This window comes from Camelus dromedarius, chromosome 12 (genome assembly GCF_036321535.1).
Source record: "Camelus dromedarius isolate mCamDro1 chromosome 12, mCamDro1.pat, whole genome shotgun sequence".
Taxonomy (NCBI): Eukaryota; Metazoa; Chordata; class Mammalia; order Artiodactyla; family Camelidae; genus Camelus; species Camelus dromedarius.
Window position 1 is genome coordinate 31786760 of NC_087447.1, and position 22924 is coordinate 31809683.

At 35.0% G+C, this 22924-nt stretch overlaps 1 long non-coding RNA gene across 1 annotated transcript in view; it reads right to left on the reverse strand.

Annotated features, from left to right (window-relative positions):
- The window catches only part of LOC135322585 (uncharacterized), a 315967-nt gene that overhangs the window by 246527 nt on the left and 46516 nt on the right, over positions 1-22924 (reverse strand). The window contains exon 2 of the long non-coding RNA XR_010383240.1: positions 22403-22539. This is a non-coding gene — a long non-coding RNA (uncharacterized LOC135322585). The remainder of the gene's footprint in view (positions 1-22402; positions 22540-22924) is intronic.

Below are 22924 nucleotides of genomic sequence, written 5' to 3' on the forward strand. Positions count from 1 at the left end.
TTTAGCATATCAAATTAATGATTAACAAGATTAATGAGAGAAATTACAACTTAAAAAAAGAAGCAAAGATGCCACAAATTCATGTTAATGGAAATGTGTGTGTGTGTGCGTGTGTGCTGTGACCAGAGTGATAGGAAATATTTGCATAGCAGGTAGGTACTCTGTGCTGGGTCCTGTTCAAAGCACTTTTCATTCATTTCACGATTTAAGCAAAACCATGGTCTTAAGAATCTCCTTCTGAAAGAGGGAAAAACTAAGATACAGAGAGATTAAGCAACCTGTTCAACATCAAACATCTAGTAAGTAGTCAGCTGGATTCTGACTCCAGGCAGTTCTAGCATTAGTGTTCATGGTCAAAACCAAGACACGGTGCTACCACTCCAAGAAGAGGCACAAGCCAATCCCTTACAGGAGAGTGAAAAATGGAAGGGGGAATCAGGACAAATTTTGTTTGAGGGCTTTACTGAGATCACTGCATATGAACAAGGATACTCCCTTCAGAAGTTTTCTATTCCAAACCTTTGAGTGCTGGCACACCTTGTAGATAGGTTGTGTATCATCCTCTAGTCTAAAAAGTGTTCTATAGTGGGAAGGAAGGGAAAATTCACTACAAGATATGCCCTTTTCTGAGTGCTCAAAAGAAGGTGAGAACTCACATGTTGGAGACATTTTTAACCTCGTGGCAATTTGCTCACCTCTTCCAGGCCCAGTAGGGGTACATGAAACTGAGAGGGTGCCGGGTGAGGAGCACACCAGGGTGTCATTACAAAGAACTTAAAGTCCTAAGTCGTTCCTTAGTGTCTGCAGGGGATTGGTTCCAGGAACCCCCGTGGTTACTAAAATCCAAGGGTGCTCAAGTTATTTATATAAAACGGCAAAGCAAAGTCTGCCTTCAGTATCCACGGGTTCCACATCCATGGATTCAAGCAACTGCGAGTCCAGATCAATCCAGAATCTGCAGATACAGAGGGCCAAATCTATTGTTTTAGTATTGTGTTTTGTGCAGTTTTTAGAAGGGGCAGATGGAAAGCTAGTGAATGTAGTCTCTGCTGGTGAATCTTTTTTAGTTCCCCTTTAGTTTATCTCAAGTTATTCGAAACAGCAGGTAAGAAACTACTGGCTTTTGAGTGAATCCTTGGGAGTTCTGACAGTGACATAATTTTTTTTTTAATTAGCCATACACATTATCCCCATGCTTATATTTTTATGTTTAGTGAAGTAGAAAGTCACATAGTATCCTCAAAAGTATTACATTATAGAAATGCATGTATGCCATTCTGTGTAGATTCTAACACTCTATCTACAAGCATTCCTCTAAAAATCTATGACCACACAGAAGGCAGCAAGCTTAATATTGACATCTGAAATCTCTTCTGGAAACAGAAGCCATTAGTCATGAAGAGAGAAAAATTCTAATCAGTTTGAAGGGACAATTGAAGATATTAGAAACTACAAAATATATCTATTTTTATTTGCCTCTATAAAGGCACTTCAATTCCAATGAAAATGGAATGGAATGCTGTGATTTGGGGTGCTGTGAAAATAAACTATAAACTGAGATGATTTGGGAGATACGTCTGACAGACGCTTAGCAAGAGGCTTCTCTTAAAAACCTCCAAAATATGTGCTTTAGAGAATCCTGAGCTGGGGAACTTTCCTAGCTTGAAAAGATTTTAAGCATCCAGGGCTTTCCCAAAGGTTGCTCCTCTCCCTCGTTCACGTTGTGCCTGGCCATAAACACCTCAGTCTCCTTGCACAGCTTAATGCCTCTGAACTGTTGTCAGACTCCTCTGCATACTAAACCGTATTTTCAAAACACCAAGCATAATTGAACTTGGGCTCAAAATTAATCTTTAGAGGTGCCCAGACAGAAACCAATAAAGACAAATACATTGTGCTGCTTATTACCTCCGGACCTTAAGCAAATCAAGGGGCCCTACTGAATGTGTTTCCTCATCACCAAATATACCATATCTGCTCTGCAGGACTGTTTCAAATTATAAATATATTTCGAGCACTGAATGTGTACCAGGTATACTTCTAGGGACTGGATACAGAGAGGTGAATGAGATTTAATGCAATTTTTTGCCCTTGTGTAGTGTACATTCCAGTAAAAGAAAGAAAATAAATGAATAAAAAATGAAATGAATGCACAGAATATCAGATAATACAATGGAAAGTGAATCAGGCAAGCGAGTGGATCTTGGGATTATCCAAAAAGTCCCTTGAGGAAGTGACAAATGAGCAGAGTCCTCAATACAGTATCGAATATTATTATAGATGCAAAATATTTGAAAATTATAAACATTTTATCTGCACAAACAATAAGATTATACCGTTTCCATGTAGCTGAGAAATGATGAGAGCAAAAGATTTACTTGAAATTCAACCTAAAGCTCAGCCAGCTAGGATAGACTAACAGGACACTAGGAAATGGCCCAAATTATAGTCGTCAGAAATTATCAGCACTAAACCAAAGTCAGCTCAAGGGATTGCTGGGAAGTGCAAGTCACTAGATTCAAGAAATTTCAGAGACTCTGCGAACTAAAGTGCATGTTCTCTGACATTTCCTCCTCTGTGCAGGAAAGCATAGTTACCCCAAGAGGAATGGATAAAAATTGTGATCCCATAGGCCAACTCTGACAGTCTAAGTCAGTGCATACAAAAGGGGCAAAGATACACAATTTTAAAAAATTGATGCCTTGCACACGGAGTGAGGAAGAGAGGACATCCTGCTTTCTAAATCCTGTTACCGCCTACTTTTCAAGAGACTACAAAATCTTGAGCATTTTTTTTTCTCCCAAATTCCAAAAATATTTTTTAAAACATTGTGAAAAAAAATTTCTCTATTTTTAACCATCCTTTTTTCCCTATAAAAAGTACTGCCTCTTCCATCCTGTTTTTTATAGCTACAGTAAAGCCTCTGTCGTGATAGGAATAGATAATTGCACTGTCTTAATGGGACCAAATAACACCTTCAGTTACTGATGGTCATGCAGTTTTGATAAGGATATTCGGCTTCCTCCCAGCATGACTAAGTTCCAAAGGTTATCATTCCAAACCTAGCAGAGGCTGGATCACCTCTTATGAGGGCCTCAACAATCACAAAACGCCCCATCCCCCATAGTTAAAGGCCTGCCAAGACTCAAGGAGAAGGAAGATGGACCCCACCTCTTGATGGAGGAATGCCAACAATGTTCCTTAAATGAAAGTATTAGGAAGCTAGAAAATATATCCATTTTTATTTGCCTCTATAAAATGCACTTTAATTATGATGAGAATTTAACAGAATGCTATGATTTGAGGTATTATGAAAATAAACCATAAACATATATGTATAGTATGTTTATATAATAAATATTTTCAAAAATAAATATGTATCTATGTATGAGATTTATTATAGGAATTGGTTACGGAGACCTAGAAGTCCCACCAGCTGGCATCTGTAGTAAGATGGAGAATCAGGAAAATTGGGGATGTCATTCGACCCAAGTCCAAAGGCTTGAGAATCGGGGGCTTATGGTGTATGTCTTGTTCTAAGTGAGAAAGACAGAACCAAGAGCTCCAATGTCTGAGGGCAGGAAAATATGGGCGTCTCAGTTCAAGCGGAGAGTATCTGCCCTTCCTTTTTGCCTCTTTCTTCCATCCCGGCCCTCAGCAGACTGGATGATGTCTACCTGCACTGGTGAGGGTGATCTTCTTTAATCAGTCTCCTGATTCAAATGCTACTGTCTTCCAGAGACAACGTCACAGACACATCCCACAATGATGTTTTACTAGCTATCTGGGCATCCCTCTGCCCTGCCAAATTGATTCTTAAAATTAACCATCGCAGTACATGATAGGATTCAATTAGCACATGAACATATTTTACTATATTTGGAAAGGAGTGAGCAAGATGATATTACTACACATAACTTTCATTTTGAGAATAATTCAACAGTAAATACTATGATCCTTTAAGGGACTAGTATTGTGTCTCTTCTGATAAAAGAAAGGCAGGTTACAAAACTCAGAAACCAATTTTATGCTTAAATTACAGAAATTCTACTGCCATGCTCCTTTTTTTCCCCTTGTTCAAAATTTTCTACTGTATTATACTTATTGTAATATTAAGTTTCTTTTAAAGATAGAATAAGTATTTTTAATAAATATTGACTGAATATTTTAATGTTCTCAACATTAATCTGCTCAGGCATATTTCTGGAACAGCTCTGTGACAGTCTATGTAGATACAAATTCAGAGGCTAAAACAGATAATTCTCTTAAATATTCACATTTAAAAATATGTAGCTATTTCACTGATGTAGCTAAAATGTATTTATTAAACTCTTCTGCTTTCAGTATGAAGTTGTAAAAACTCAATTACAAAAAAACTAGTATTTTCAGGCCTAAATGGTTTATACTAAAAGAACATAAAAAGCATAGTGTCATTTCTGTCTTTAAATAGGCTTCAGATGGTTGTTAAACTGCATTTACCATCAAAGAAATATCATTTAAGCTGAGGACTTCAACGGGCACATAACTTTTTGTGGGTAGTCAACTGAAAAGAGACATGATTAACATCACTGTAAAGTATGGTTTTAAAAGAACTATTAAAAAAGGAAGAAGGCTTTTGGCTTTATTAAGCCAATTTTGTTAACATCAGTCTGAAAGCTTAATGTTCAGCTCAAATATTGCAAAAATGAAAATGGATATTTCAGATGTCACATCAAAACTGAAGTGTGGATAAAAGCAGATTAAAAAATAGTATCATTAACAATGTTGCCTTCTTTAGCCATGTGTAAGAGAGAATGCTTCCTAAGAAACATTTGAGCTCATTCTCAAATAAAGAGAAAAACCCTACCATGGAGGGTAACATTTCAGGTACAGGAGACACCAGTGGATAAGCATCCTTCTTTAACACACATTTCACTGTGCTACAGAAATTAGCACTGAGGTGTGTTTTTTTTTGAAATCAGCTCATTTCGAAAAAAGTGATCAAACGCATGACTATGAAATGTGAGATATGAAAAGCCAAACTCAAAAGTAACGGATCCCTGAAAAGCCAGAGTGGCAGAAAAAAGAAAATTTCAACATTCACAAGAATAATTCACACAAGAAGAAGAGATGCTATAATCTGTGATATTAAAGAGAGATTATTCCCTCTCATAATTACATCAGGATATATGATGGATAGATAAGAGCTAGATGACAGAGAACTCATAATTACATCATGGTAGATGATAGATAAGAGCTAGATGATAGAGAACTGATAAAATAAGAAAACGTATTGAATGTGGCAGTAGACAGAAAGAGAGTCTTTAAGCACCTGTTTAGAAAAAATGTTCAACTGTAGAAAAATAAGCTTGGAATGTATCTCCAGGTTTACTCTCACCCAATTTGGGATTTCAATCCAGTCTCTAATTGTCCTGACAAGTTGTAATTCAGGTTTGAATGTTGACAATTTAGGGCAAAGAATCCAAGGTGGGCAGTCTGAACCTAGATGAGTATCTACAGTTTCCTCAACGCTTCCCCACATGCTGTGTATCTCTCTGCTTGTTGAGAGGCTTACTGGTGACTTCCACAGGTCAGGATTAAAGCTAAGAGAAGCTGCTATAGAGCTCTTCTTAGTAATGTCCAAGGGAGCAAGACCACAGGTTGGGGAGTGGGGAGGGCAGGGATGAGGGTGAGGCTCTGATAAGCAGGGACCTTTTGGATTGGCCATTCAGTTTTCCTTTTTGTTTCTGTGAGGAAAACATGTTTTGTCTTGTTTCTGTGGGGAGGGAGGGAGGATTTTTATTCCATTTTCCAAGAGATTTTCCTCAGTCTAATTTTACAGCACTTCTATTGGGTTTTTCACTCATATTTATTTAATTTCCACAGGGTTTTTTTCCTGCTATGGAAATTTGATTTTAGAGCAATTAGTTTCTTTTCATTAATGCAAGTATTTTCTTATTTCTCTGAGGATAATTATTTTATAATTATGTTCTAATTTATGATTAAGAACTTGGATCATTGTCAGATTATTTTTGTTGTGAATTCCAGAACCGTAGTCCCCAGTTCTGTGATTGAGCTTGGGGGGGTCGCCTAACCTCTTTAAATCTCACTTTTCTCATCTGGAAACTTAATAGTAATAACTCCTGCAGTGTTTGTTAGACTAAATTAAACAAAGGACACAGTGCCTTGAATCTACCTAGCATGTGTTCAGTGTGTGTGTGTGTGTGTGTGTGTGTGTGTGTGTGTGTCTGAAGCCTGGAGGAGCTGGGGGAAGTTGGGGGTGAAGTTAAAATACGACAATAAACAAAGCACACAATAATAAGAATATGAAATAAATGTAATAAAATATAGATAAATGCAAAATAGTATTACACTATGTTAAGTTTTTTTTTATTATTATTATTGATGGTGGGGATTGTCCAAACCAGGTTCCTACTTCACAGCAAGAATATAGGCCCTATTTATCCTGGAATTGGCCACTTAATAAAAAAGGAGGGGTTATGCTAGGATCTGCCTGGAGCCAGAAAGGACGTTACATATTTCCCTTTTTTTCCCAAGAGGACAGATCACGTGAAGCACAAAACACATGAATTCTGCTCCCTGTAAAGTCATCTCCTCTAATTATTTTCTCAGTTATTGAGACTTCCGTTGAGTTACTATCCTTTTCAAGAATATTATATAGTAATTTATTGGAGCATTCTCTTTAAGTTTTGTGCATAAATTTATTTGATAAATAGCACTATAATATATATTGTCTAGCATATGCTTTCTACCTTTATCTGATTAACTCCTTAAGACAAATCCCTAAGAATGGATCACTGCATGATTTGAAGATAACCATAGTCTAGTCCTGAAGCACAGGTCATGCTTTATTAAATTCTATGTATCTTAATTTCATCAGTGACTGACTGTTGATATAAATAAATGAATGAATGTGTTGGAATAAGTAAGCATTTTCATAGCTCTTGAAATTGGTTTTCAAAATGTAGAATGTATTAAATGTAGAATATATTATTACACTTTCCATTCATTTGATCATATTCAGGACTTCGCAGTAAAATTTCCAGGAAGAACGAGGAGTACTTTTAATTTTGAAACAAACAGCTGTCCAAAAATTATTATTCTTTTTTTAATAGACATGAATATTTTTAGATTTAACATGATAGTTGAATAATGGCACTTTTGAATGAATTAAAATATGTCTTAGAAAAGAAGAGGTATAATTTTCCAGTTTGTTCACCCATTCAATCATCCTAGAAACATTTTGGGACATTTGTAATGTCTTAGATATTATGGCTAATATCGAATATACAACACTAAATGGCTTAGTATGTTATTCTATCATAAAGCTCTTGCTATTGGGAATGAGGTAAAAGAAAATGGAAGTATTTAAATATTTACCAGCAAGTCCAGAGTTGGAGGACAGGTTTAGAAAAGCACGTCAAACTGAATGAATAATGAGTTCAAGTGCATGGAATCTTAAAAGTGTGTCCCTGAAGTTTCTCCTGATCAATAATGTCTAGAGCTTGGAGTGCAAGGGAACTGAAAGAGAGTGAAATTTAGAAACCTACAGTGATGCTGGCTCTCCCTTCAGCTTTCTTATTTAAATTCGGGCACTCAGCTTTTCCCCACTTATCTTTACTTTTTTCCCCCTCTAAGTGTTAGTAGGAATTATTAGTTGGCTTCTTGAATTCTCAACTCTTGTTATCATAATTGTCCAGGGGGTCCAGGAAGCCCAAACTTCTCATAGTGAAAACTGGAGGCCTCAAATGTCATCCCAGAATTTATGGGTTTCAGATCAATCAAACCTGGCATCTTCAACCTCTAGAGTGCTCATCCTTATTCACTCAATAATTTAACAAGAAGTTAATGAATGTCCTTTATTCAAATACTGAAGTCGTTACTGGAAATTCAAAAGACAGTATCTCTCCTACCATTAGCTTGCAGACAGTTAAATATTTATTTAATTAATATCACGGTATATATTACCAAAGAGAATTTATAAAATGTTATGAAAGTGAATTGTAGGAGAAGCTGGCTTAATCAGGGAATAGGTTAATCATTCTTAGCTGAGTAAAGGATGGAGAGTGACAGAAAATTGCCCACAATAAAAAAACAAATTCAATCTGAGAAATGAAAGATAACTGTGGGGAAAGAAAAGAGGGAAGAGGAGGAAAGTGTTTTCCAGGCAAAGGAAACACATGCAATAAAAGGCCCTCAGGTGAGGACCTGAAGGAAAGACTGTGGGAAAGCATGATGTTAACCTAACCGGTTACTAACGCAATGCCCTTCTCTTCCCTATAAGCAAATTCACACCCTCTTAAGGACAGTTCAGATTGTCTCCCTCACGGGTATGTTCTTGTTCTCTGTAGCCCATCATGCTTTAGTTCTTCCTTGAATTTCTATAGCTATTTTTCTCTGCATCACTCATTCTGAAAAGCTCATAAAATAACACAGCGTCACTTACTTGACTGTCAGCTACCTCTGCTTTCGGGCTTAGATTGTCCACAGGGAGTTTTGATCATGTCTCTAATACACTGCCTTCAGCATCTGGCACATACTGCAATTTGTAAACACTATATTTTCAACTAATACTGGCCAAATTTGTGACTGTCATAAAGGAATAAGCCTAGGATATACATATGATTCATTTGACTAGCCGTTCAGTGAGTATTTATGAGCACTCTTTCTGTGTTAGGCATGATGCTAAGCAACAGGGATGCAGTGATGAAATTTGCACTCATCAAGCAAAAATTCAGCATCATAAGTAATCAGTGAAAGGAATTATAGAGATGTTTACCTGATTGCCAAAGAGAGAGTCCAGAGAGGGACAATCAGTGACAGGCCACACATGGCTGGCCTGGGTTTAAAGTTGGTGAGATGCCACCCCATTTCTCATGGGGGCTCCCTCTGAGTTCAGTGATCAGTGCAGTCATCACAGAGTAAGGAACTTCCAGTCAGGAGGAACAAAGTAACAACCGGGGCTCACTGTCTTTTCCCTCATGTATTGCAGGGGTCACATCGATACACTGTCTTCTCTTTCAACATGTACATGTTTGTGTTGACACTCTTCTAGGAGATGAGGGTAAAAATAGGGAACCAAAAAGACAAAAGTTCTTCCCAGGATGAGCTTGTGCTCTGGCCACTATTCCACAACCTACATCCCATTGTTTCTTGCATCATGTATCCTGTAGCGGGTGACTAAGGATAAATCTTGAGAAACAAGTTGCTCAATCTTAATGTTTTCCAAGGACCATGATTCAGAATATTACTTTGTTCTCAACAGCTTTAAATTCTGTCAGGTAGCATCACATTGTCCCACAGGAAAGCAGAGGCAGGATGGAAGGAGTGAGTTTAAAGGTTCTCAGATGTCAATCCCCAGATTTCACAGCACCTAGAGGTTAGTATGCAAGCTCTTCCTCTGGGGCTTGTCTTTGTGACCTGACTATAGTTCTCTCTAAAGAGCAGTATTTCTGCCCACTTGAGGGGACTGTGATTTGCAGACTTTGTAACAGTTCAAAACAGAAACCTCAGAAAGACCGTAATAGCACGCTGCTAGTCCTCCATTAGCTTCACCTCTTCATTTCCAGAAAACTCACCAGCAAACACATGAGCCTAAGCAAACCTTCCTACATGTGTCACTGCCTGTCAGATGCCACAACGCTGACAATTCAAAGTGAAATACAGCAAATGGGTTTTCTTTCTCTCTGAGCAATGGTGCAAGAAGAGATCTGGGCTCATAAGGGGACACAGTAAGTCGGTCATTAAATCCTATAAATAGTATCTGTATGCTACGTCACTCCTCCCTCCATTCAGGTTATTATGCAGCACTATACCAGGTGTTGAAGCTTACCCTGAACTAGGCATAGTTGAACTTGAGTCTTGTGGTTTGAGAAATTCCCATGACTATGGCAAGGAAAAAATTAGCTTAAGTAACTGAAATCATCTGATAATGACACTCAACGTCAACAGAGCCTCCCTTCTTCCATGGCCTAGTTTTGTTCAACTCATACTAACTTTGACTCTTCATTACCTGGGTTCATGTTTGGCTCTTGTCTCTGCATTCCTTGTGTTTCCGCTCCTGGCTGACATCAGGCAGGCTGTGGGACCTCTCCTCATCATTTATCTGATCATTAAACAAATACCTACTGAATTCCTATCAGTGTCAGGCACTGTTCTGGGCACTTGGGATGCTCAATTGAATAAAACGGACAAAAATCCTTAGTCTTGAGAAACACCTTGTTGGACACTTCTATGACATTTTCTTATGACTTTATTTAGATTGTTGGTTTCTATTTATCTTCATTTTGCTATTTATCTTTGGTTTCATATTGCACAATATATTTCTTTATTAGGGTTTCTGAATAATTCACCATTTTTATTGTGCATAGCACAAAAAATTGATTTAACATTTCTGAAATCAAATATCATTAATAAAAATAAAATGTTTCAGTCTTCACTTTTATACATGCTTCTTGAAAAACTGCAGTAAAGCCTTCTGTTACTCTTTGTTTCCTTCTTCAATGCTGAAGCAGTTTTGTTTGCTAAAGACTCTCCTCTTCAATGTAAATCAAAAGCTGCATTCTATTTTATTCCAATTTTTCTCAGAAACCTGTGTTCTGGATATCCAAAAGCTAAAAATGAGAAAATATCTACAAAACATTAAATCATAAGTTTTAGTATAGGCACTGTCTTCCTATGTGGCTTTGTATGTTTTTTATATTTTGCTTTTATTTTCCTTCAATATTTTTACACTTTCACGTTGTTGTTTAGCACAACATATAAAGATTTTTATAATCAATAGAAGACCATTTAGGAGAATATTGGCATGATGGATCTGCAACTTCTCAGTTCTTAAATTTTACTACTGAAATAATACATTATGGATAACAGAGTGATAAAAGACAATAAAAAAAAAAGGAAGAGTTGTGTGACATATAAAAATATAGAACTATTGATCAGTAAAACAAGATAGGAATCTTATTTGTTATTATGGTCAAACTAAGAACTGCTTTTCAAACTAATAATTAAAAATGTAAAAAAATAAAATAAACACTGTTCTTCCTATATAAAAATCTTCATATAGTTGGTTTTTTTATTTTTTCCTATCAAGAACTTAAATATTGTTACTAAACTGCTAAATACACATATAATCACACATGAAATACCACACATAGAGTGCTGATCACTGCTATTACTGGGGGAGATGCTGGCAGAGATACAGGAATTTACCAGAAAGATACAGCCCTGTAGTTTAGTCATGAAGAATGTTTAACATTGCATCTAAGTCCATAAGACATTTATTTTGCATAGCACTGAAGGTGAAACTCTTAAATAATGGTACCTAATGGGACAGATTTTTCTGACATAAAGGTGACACATTTAAGTTAAAAAATGCATGGCCCAGCTAAATGGAGATGTCATTGTTTATGGACGCCAGTTGTAGATCAGCACACTTCCCCTTTGTACAACACTCTCACCTATACTCATGGTGCTAGACCAGCTAACTTCCTGTCAGTTTGTGCCACCCATCAAGCTGCTTGGTTAAATTTAAAAAACCTCAACTTGCCCATGATCTCAGAGTAAATTGTGAATATTGAGAGTACTGCCTAATATACTATCCGTGTGAGTTTAGTAGAATCTTTTGATTATTACAAGTCCTTATTTCCTCACCTAAAATAATCATCTACCTGCTGGGAATTTTCTGAGGCTCCACAAAGTTTGTGCATATGAAAAACTTTGTTATGTTTCTAGCAGGTTATACATATATATTTCATATCATTATAGTTGACATATTTCAAAGGCAGTCTACATTTTTGAACAATCATCCTATTCAGTATGACTGATCTATTCAAAACAGATCTCTCATTATGCTTGGTTTCTCTTCTTTGTGTATACTCAAACCAACTGTAATATAAATACATTATTTCCAATATTACACCAATTTTCCCTTTCAAGATACTTCTAGTATATATATAAGTTGTTAAATACTTCAAAGCTCCCCCAAAAACAGTATGATTTCAATTTAAAATAAAAATTTTAAGTCATTTTAATAACCATTCAAAGTTCTGTTACAGTTGAAGTAATATCTGAACACTATTTGACAACCTCTGTAAAGTTTTTTAATACATTAGTACTTACATTGTATTTAATATTTATTCACACAAAATGTTATGCATAGAACTAGCTTCTAAAAAGTGTTCTGAAGCAGTTATCTTTCCTAATACCTCCTCCTCACCTTTCTTGTGAATCACCTTTGGAGTGTGGTTATTACGTTAGTGATCATCAAGATAGCCAAGAGAAGTTCTTTGTTTTATACGAGTTTGAAAAATGCTTAGTTTTTCTTTTGATTTAAAACGTTATTATTTTCACAATACTTATACTATGGTAAAATATATGTATGAGTGTTACTTTCAATAATAGCAATAGCAATTATTTGGTTTTAGATGTTCTCCAGCAGATTATGGCTGGATATGTTGTCGTTTGCTAATCTGACTTATCTTTAAGGGTTTTGTTTTGGTTTTTTGTCAAACTGATTTAAAGAGGAAATTTGTAATGAATTACTGTGTTTTAATATTAAATGCTATTTTTAAAAAAAAGAAATGAGCATCATTTAAGTTAATCAGTTTACACAATGAGACTATAGGTCTTTACCCTTCAGAAATTACTTGTTTAATATGATTTTTAAGGGGTAAAGAAAACCAACTTTAATTAGTTTTAGTAATGATCAAAAGTAAGTTATATTTTAAAGAACTATTTCTTGGACTCTATAGCATGCCAACTCTTAATTTAATAGATAAAAGGGTACAAAAGACTTAAGGATACTCTATTGTGAAAATAAGTAAGGATTCCAAATGTGACTGTTTAGCTAGCAGCTGTTTTTACTGCCTTTTCTTTAATAAATATCCAATATTCATCTCATCATAATCGCTAGAATAATAAAATAACATTCTCACACAGGCTCTTCTACAGCAACACCTTCAAACATAGTAATAATGTAAAAGCAGGAAGAAAATAAAATAATTTGGTAAATAATCAATTCTTTTAATGAACTAGAGAAATTCAGTTACATTTTTCTTTAGTCACTGTTTTCAAATATGTTTTGCCAGATGTTCTTGCTCCTTAATATAAGCTTGGCTAAGATTTACACAATACCATTCATAACTAGTCATTAAGTAATTCAATCTGATTTATTTTCCCTATTTACCCGAACTTTTTATTTTGAAAATGTTTAAACCTACATAAAATTTAAAAGAATGGCACAATGATCACCTTCGTACTCTATATATATATTCACAAATTACTAACATGTTCCTATGTTTGTTTGTTTCTCCTCCTCTCTCTTTATCTCTCCCTCTCTCCGTATATATATGACATTTTTTTCCAGAACGATTTAAACATAAGTGATGGTGTGATATTTCATCCTAAATACCTAGTTTGTATCTTCTAAAACAACAAATGCTCTTAATCTAATACCATTTTGAAGCCAAGGAATTTACCATTATTCACTATACAGTCCATAATATTATCCAACTTATCATCTATTTTCAAATTTCCCAAATGTTTCTCCCCAAAAAAATCCTTTATAGCATTTTTAAAATTCAGAATCCAAACAAAGCTACACAAGTTTGCATGATAATCAATATTTTAAAATGAAAGTGAACAAAAGAATTACTTATGAACTAGGAGCTCTAATTTTTAAACAATGGGGATGAAGAGTAAAAGTAGTGGGTCCAGCTGTAGGATCTATGTATGAATCTGATGCTATGCCTATCTGAAATGGGTATCTTTATTAATTCAGAAGATAGTGCATTTTACTTACAAAAATATGCAAAAAATTCTCAAACATAATTTGTATGTTCTTAGGAAAGAGAGAGAATTTCTGTTTACAGTAGCACATACCCTTTTAAATGAGTATCAATCTGAAACAAATCAAGAAAAATTTATTTATAAAGAAAAATATATCCAACTAACATTTTGGATTTTTTCTGAAATGTTTACACTATACTACCGTAATTTTCAGAACTCATATACTTAACAGATTAAAAGATTTTTTTAACCTTTTTATTTTGAAATAATTATAGATTTCACAGGGAGTTGGAAAGACAGTACAGAGAGTACCCAGTTTACTCCATTAGTTATCTCTTGTATAATATACTGTAAATATAGTACAATATCAAAGCCAGGGAATCAATATCAGAATGAACTGTATGTATAGTCCTATATCACTTGTTTATATGCACTGGTTTGTACAATCACCACAATATTCAAGATACGAAAATTTCATCACCACAGAGCTATCCCTTGTTTAACTAATCTCTTTAGAGTCGCCTGTCCCCTCACCATTCTATACCCATTTTGCATTATACTTAAGTGTAAATTATATTTGTATTTTATGAGTTTTTAATCATTTTACTTATTTAATAATAAAAATTAGTGTTTCTATTTTCTTATAAGTTCAATTAAAAAAATAAATTACAGTGGGAATTATTTAAAAATAACTTTAGGGCTGTGAATACATCCAAACTTTATATTGACAAATTGACTTTCTGAACCCATAAAAGCCATAAAGGCCTAAATTATTTTAAGTAATTCACGTGTAAATACATTTTCCTATTATAATGAATAATTTTTAACTTAGCCATAAAGTCATCAGATTTATAAGATGCAGAAATTATAAACTGATAAGAACAGATACTACACTTAATCTCAGCCAACAATTTAAAAAGTGATTTGATACAGAAATTATAAATAAAATTATCTAAGTTACTAATTGGGTGATATAAATTTTAACTTATATACTCCAATAATTATTCTTTTTAGCTTATCAATCTTATTTATGTGTAAAAGTTATTAAATAACTAATGATGCCAAGGAAGTCAAACCAACACCCTCTTCAAAACATCTTTCTATCTCTTTCATGCACATACACACAGACAGACACTTGAACTCATTTAAGTTCCTATAAGCATAGTGTGAAAAAAAAACCAAAAAAAATTATTTATCAGTTACAAAATATCCAAATGAAGCTCAAGAAGCTACTTGCAAGCTATTTCAATTAACAGCTAAAATCAAAATGTGTCACACAATTCAGAAATTGTTCACTTCACCAGTCCATTTCAACATTGTTTCAAAAAATACAGTACAGAAAAAAGTGCATATTTTTAAAGCAAAGCCATAGCACATGAATTGTAAACCTGTCAGATGATGTAGAGACAACATATCCAGATTATTGGTTTAAAGTTTTAAATTGTCTATTGCTAAATCTACAGGTATTGATAACACTAGGTAGATTATCTGAACAGAAATACTTAAAACAACATTTTTTCAAAAAAAAAAATCACACTAGGAGTGAAACATCCAAAATGGTAAACTGATTAATTTGAAACAAATGATATAATTGGAACTTTCATATGTGAATTAATGGAGCTCCTCAAATAACAAAAAACAGCAAGTCTTTATTTTCATAAAATGGCATTTCTTTACCATGACTCAACATATTTCTTTTTTCACAGTCTTTCACATATAACAGTTGTCCTGTAAACCTGAATTGTACATGAAATGACTGGTTGGTAGAATTCTAGGATGACCCCAAATGAGGCATTTCCTTGTGTAACCCTCTCCCTTGAGTGTAGCTGGAACCTATGAATATGAAAAATTACCACTCTCATCATTATATCGCCTCATATGGCAAAAGGGATTTCACAGATGCATTAACATCTCAAATCAGTTGACTTTAAAATAAGATTATCAGGCAGGAGGCCTGACCTAATCATATTAGCCCTATATCTGTATCTAGAGGGTAGAAACAGAAGGAGAGAAACATCAAAATGCATAAAAAGGATTTGATATGGCATTGTTACCTTGACAATGGAGGGGGCTAGAGGGCAAGGAGTGAGGAAAGCCTCTAGCAACAGAGTGATTCTCAGCTGACAATCAGCAAGGAAATAGGCACCTCAGTCCCACAATTCCAAGGAACTGAAATCTGTGGAGAATGAAGCCCAGGGTGAATGACACCTTAATCTCAGCCTTGTGATACTTTGAGCAGAGAACCCAGCTACACCATGCTGGCATACTTCCCTAACTTATTCTATTGAAATAATTTCCACTGCATTGATGGGAGCTATGCATGTAAAACACACAAAGCAAGCCAGAAAATTTCACAAAGAATAGATTGTAGTGACAGATACTGAGTTATGTCGGGACTTCAACTTTGGCAATTTTATTTTGAATTGTAAAACAAAATGAACAGATCACATATTTTTCAAAGCTGTATTTATATGTTTATTATTCATGCTTTATATTTTTAGATTCAGTGAAGACAAAAAGTGGCACTCATGTGAAAAATTCACACCACCCCTCCTCCTGACACAGTTATTGGGCTGACAATACTTTGAGCTAGTAACACCCTCCACGTGATTTAACAGGACTGCCAATAAAATATTCCTTTCAAGGAGGATTCAACCTCAGCTTAAAAAATAAACCAAATGTGAGGGGAAAAAGGTATGATTCATAAATCTTGAGCCCACGGTTTTAAAAACTCTTACTCCGTATAATGTGCATACTGTCATTCCTTCTCAACCCCAAGAGAAGGTAGAACTAAATTTGAAGAGATCAGAGTTCTATGCAGAAAACAGTTAAGTAGCAGGAAACAAGAGAGCAAATGAAAAAAAAAAAAAAAAAAGAAAATCATACATTAAAAAATTAACAGGCAATTGGACCATTTATTTAGCTCCCAGTTATGCTATATTAGATTATGAATCATGCAGAATTGAGTCTAAATTGAGAGTGCTCATAATGTGACATTTTTATGAAAAGTGTCAACTTCCCAAATCCACTCTTATAATAGTATTTGGATTTAAAGCTTGAAAGGAAAGTTAAATTTAATCTATTAGTCATATTATCTCTGAGTAAGAAACTTTGGTCATTTAAGAGAAATTTATTTGATTATTCAATCTATTTTAAAAAAATTAATTTTGCTGTCTGTCTATATATTAAAAAAAGTTTCCATTTGATCATTTATGACATCATTTAAAAATGGCTAAATGCATTCACATCAATCTAAGTATATTTAGGGTATCTGGTTTTAGATGTAGGCTGGTAGAATACCAGGAAATCGCTTTGGGGATTTTACAATGTGGGAAGCTTTCTGGTAGCCACCAAAGGGATTTGCAGCAGTGCTAAGAGTCACCTCAGAAACATCTTGAAGGCATAGACTATTATCATTCTAAGGGACCAAGAATATAGAGAAAAGGTACAGAGGAAAGAGGCTCATGAGATGGCTAATTAGAGATGTGACATAGGGATTGACATGACCGGGCTAGAGACAACAGAGGGTCAACATAAATGCTGGATGGACCGCCACAAAGAGGATGCCAGACTCACAGACACCCACTTGGAATGAAATTGCTTTTCACTTTAGCAACACTGGGTAGTGAGTGCCAAGATGAAAGTGTAAAGTTGATTATTCAAGAGCCTCATCAAGAATGGCAAGGAAGCCTCCAGTCAATCCATAAAGCTCTGACAGAGGGTACTGCTGCTTCCCAGGCAGTGTGGATACATGACCTCTTCTGGAAATCTTCAAAATTAAATCTTTGGATCCAGCAGACCCTATGCTACATTGCAATTCATTCACTTAATTTTCACAATGTGTTCAGCTTCTTGAAAAATGAAATAAAGTATAATATCAAATTAACTTTCCTTTTTTCCTTGCTATATTTTTTAATGTGAATATTAAAAAGTTTAAATTATATATATGGTTTATTTTTTTTAAATCAGATGGCACCACTCTTTAAATACAACTTAGTTTTATTTTCATCTCATTAGGTATTCCACAATTTTACTCATATCTAAAGTCCTGTAATTTACCCTGTGTGCGTGTTTTCATAATAACTTAGAAATAAGCTTTCTGTTCTAAATGCAGCTAGAATCCATGGCAATGATACAAACAAAATTGTCTTTTAATCTATCTGATCACTGCCTTTTTAATTATATTTCCATATAGAGATTAATTTTTTTTCATCACTCAAGTCCAAGCTACTTCAAAGGAGGCTGAACCACAGCTAGAAAAGAATCAGGTATAATCAGGTAATTCTTAACACACTAAAATTTGAGACCTTCTAGCTAAAGTACATTTGAAAGTTATCAGTAGCCTTTGAAATTTTTTTTAGATAGTGGGACAAATAATAATACAATCTACCTAAGAGAAATCTGTGCCTCATATTGATGGTCAACTTCAGGGGACCCTGATGGGACATATATCTGGAAAGGAAGGTTGGTGGGTAACTACTGTCACACTCTTCTTATCTGCCTGTGTTATGTAGACTTGTTTCCTGAACAGATCTCTTCTGCCCTGGGAAACATATTCAGGTACATTCTAAGGTGATTTAGGTTTGGCAATTTTCTAACTATTCCTCCTTTAGCAAAGGGTCTGGATTTGGGGGAGACTTATAAATACGCATAAAACAAACTAATTTAGAAGCAAGTTTACCTGAGGATGAAATGAACAAGAACTCAACACAGTATGTACACTAATACTGGCATAATAATCTCTCACAAATGTCACTAGAAAAAGGCCTAGGAACATAATGTTTTGTATCATTTCTCATTTTTTCTTCATTTGAAATGTTTGCTTATTCATCAACTCCTGGGGTTCTAGGAAACAAAATAATAAACAGAATTGCTCCAACAAAATCCTCATGGCCCCTGAATGCTGGCTACATTTAATAAGCTGTTTCATATTTCTAAGTCAGCTTTTCCCTTGTGCAGTAAAATGATATCAGAGAAGAAGGAAATGCACACTGGCAAAAAATTGTGTCTGCATATCCCCCAGAGGAAATATTGATCTGATATACAAGCTTGAGATAGATATTTGATGGCTAATCAGGTATAAAAATTTGCTACTGCCATCAACCAAATCTAGTGACAAATTTTCAGCCTTTATCTCTTCTCTCTGCCTGAACTGATCAATTCTGATCTACTACACATTGCCTTAAATTGGACCATCTAATACTAAACTCTCTATATATTTCTAAATATATATTTTGCAGTCATTTCTTCAAAAATAAAGATCTTATAAAAAATAGTTTGCTTCCAAGAGAAGAAGTTTAACTACAATAGTTATATTTTTATACTCAATAAATCATACTTAGGTGCTCCTATATTGGGTGCATATATATTAACGAGGGGGCGGGGGGTGGGAAGAGATAGATGGGATTTCAAAATTGTAGAATAGATAAACAAGATTATACTGTATAGCACAGGGAAATATATACAAGATCTTATGGTAGCTCACAGAGAAAGGAATGTGACAATGAATATATATATGTTCATGTATAATTGAAAAATTGTGCTCTACACTGGAATTTGACACAACATAGTAAAATGATTATAAATCAATAAAAAATGTTAAAAAATCATACTTAATTATAAACTTATAATTATAAAAATTGAAAAGTTTAGAAGAAATTAGAAATAAAAGAATCAGCCCAAATTTTAAGATCCTAATAAAATATTAATCTGATTATTAAATTATATCTGTGGCAGGCAGAATTTTAAGAGAATCCCTAATGACCCTCACATTTAATTAAGTTCTTTTCCTTAAGTATGTGTGAGACCCATGAATATGAAGAGATATCAGTCCTGTGATTATATTACATTATATGGCAAAAATGAAGGGATGTATCAGATATACTTAAGATCCCCAATCAGGCGAATTTAGTTAATCAAAAAGATCACCCTGTGTAGTCCAGACCCAATCAGACACTTTGAAAGAGGGCTTCGACTTCCCTTAGCTCACAGATCGAAAGCTACAGAGATCCTCATTTTTTCTGTGGTTGGCTTTGAAGAAGCAGACCACAGGGCGTGCAGTAGCTACAAGGAGATGGTTTCCGTCAAAAACCACAGGAACTTGGACAAGGACCCCGAGCCTTAACTGAGGCTGCAGGCCCAGCTGTCACCTTGGTTGTAGCCCATGAGACTCTGAGCAGAGACCAGCTAAGCCATGCCTGGACTTCTAATTCATGGAAACTCTGACATAATAAATGTACTTGTATTTAAGTCACTGTGTTTGTGTTTGTTATGGAGCAATAGAAAAGGAAAGCAGTATTAAAGGACTTTTTTTTAAGGGGTCACCTAAAACCTGCTAATTAAACACAATTATTCTATCCAATTTTTCTTCTTCTGATAATCCTATTTAAAACCTTGTACATTTGTTCTAAATCTCTGTATTTCATGAACCCTTAAGACGCAAGAATTAGAAGTAATTTTCCCCTCAAATTCTCCATAAATAAAGTTCTCAAAGGTAAGAACAAATACCCATCTGAAACAGGTGAGGTTGCCTAGCAACCATCTCCTTCCACTACCCCAGAACTGCTGAGTGCATCAGTTCCAAGAGCAACTAACTCACAGATCAATAATTAAGACAGGAAATGAAGTCAAAAGGAGGAAATGTTAGTGCAGTATTCCATGAGATAAAAATAGGATCCAGATATTAAAAGGCAAATTTACCACATAGGGCCTCTCTTTCTTTCCTTTTCTCTGCTGAAACACATACACACAAAGACCTTAAAAGAGAAAACTTCATCACCAGCAACCTCACAAATGTGGCTGGACTAACGGTGAGGACTCATGACCCAGGAGAGGCGACGTGCCGATACACGAATGAAGAGAGCCTAAATATCACCTGGCCGGCCTACCCCACTCCCATTTTACATGTAGGGATGTAGAATGGATAATGCAAAAGCAGGGAACAAGATATTTCAGGAAACAGAATCCGAGGTAGTCATGACTTACCCAGAATGCGACATTGTTCGGAGCTAGCTGCAGAACCTTCAACTCTGGATAAGAGCTTTACGTGCAAGTAGTTTGCAGTAGAAAGAACACAGGGTTTGGAGGAAGGTAAACTGACTGGGTTTTCCAGTCCTGCTGCTTCCTGACTATGTGATCCTGGACAAGTTGCTTACTGATTTTGAAGTTTAATTTGCTCATAAAAGTTTAATTTGCTCATCCTTAAGCAATTGTAGTTAACACAAAATAATTTGTGCAAATAAAGTTATCTAAATCCTCCTTGCACATGCTAAATACAGATATTTGTCTTTTTTAACATTAAAAATTGATTATCTCCCTTAGACAGTTGCTTTTTTGTAGCTGTTAAAATCCCTTGAGAGGATTCTAGGTAAGTACTCCCTAGGACAATGCAAATAGTCAATCTATCATGTATTGGACACCAGTTAAAATTTTGGCAAGTCTAGTTCAATTCATTAAAGAATTTGAAGCATAATACAATATAATATATAATGAAATGTCAAATTGAGTGAGACTGAATATATTTCTTATGGAAATTAAGTAACAAAGATATCGTAAAAAACAATATTATGGCTTTCATTTATTACTTGATTAAAATGCACATCAAATATATTTAAAGAACATATTTTACCTAGTAATGACATTAGAAAGACATCTTTAGGGATATAAGTAGCAATATGAGTTTAATGAGAAAACTGCATATAACATCTTACAAAATTATATTGAGTAAACCAAAAAGTTTCATTTGCATATGTTACATAAACACACTTTAACTCTTAACTCATATTTGCATACTGTTTGCAAAAGAAACAATTTGGACCGATTCAAAACCACAATCTATTTAAAATCCAACCATTCACATTTCTTGCTCTTTATGAGAGGCAAACCGCTTCAAAAGATAAGCAGGATAAGCAGGCCTTAAGATTCTGCACATTTGCAACAGTTAAATATAAATTTGACCATGAAACTCCTTAACTGCAAATCAAAAGAAAAAATATGGGAGAAACCATATAGGGTTCTTTAGCGAAAGCAAACAAAGTTATTTTCCAGCACTGAGACATAAAAGGAATATCTAATCTAGAGCTCCACTTGAAGTAACGATTTTTTGGAAACTTTCTTTTGTCAGGCATTTTTGAGATTAGCTTATCCCTGGAGTACAGTAATAATAATCATAATGGCAAACATTGACTTATTTAATCTTTATGACTGATCTATGGGGTAGATAACATTATTTCCATTTAAAGACAATTGAACGGAGGCACAGAGGTAAATTGACCAAGGTTGTTTAGCTTAATGGGTAGCATTTACAGGATTTCCAACCTACCTATTAGGGAATTTGAAAAATAATCAGTAGTAGTAAAAGTAAAATGTAATATTTATAAAATATATTCACAGGTAATCTCTAACTTGTCTGCCTGCTACTTCCAATCTTCTCTCTGAAAAACTTTTTTCCCCCTAAATCATATAATAAAGCAGTTAAGAAACTTTTTCAGTTATCTAGTGCTGAGAAATAAAACAACTTAAAAGGTAGTGGTTTAAAACCACAATTGTGTGTTGGTTGAGCTTCACCAAGAGGTTCTTTGGCTTCACATGTCCCTGGCTGGAGGGACTCACTCACCTGCAGTTAGCTGATGTCTGGGGGGGCCTGGAAATTCTTAGAGGGCCTCACTTGCTCCAGCTCACACATGTGATCTCTCCGCATTACCTCTTGGCTGGCATGGCGGCCAGCCCTTCATCTTCTTACACAGAGGCTTTCTTTAAGAGAAAGGAAGCAGAAGCTGTCAGTCATCTTCAGGCCTGGGCTCAGGTGTCTGAGCTTGCTACCCCCATCATATTCCACTCATCACAGCAAGCTACAAAGCCAGTCCAGGTGTAAGGAAAAGGAAAGCAAATTCACTCCTTGATGGGATGGACTGGCAAGTGCATACAGGGAGGGAAAACACTGTCAATAATCAGTTTGAGACTCTGTGTCACAGACTCTAGTCTGTATTTTATTTTTTCCATTTCCCTTCACCGGACGACTATCTTTAAAGTACTGTTTAAGTAATTAAATCTGAAAAACAAATATAAGAGTAAAGAATGAAGAAACAAACGACCAAGGGTGTCTGAATAACACAGGCATGAATATTTTAAGGAATAA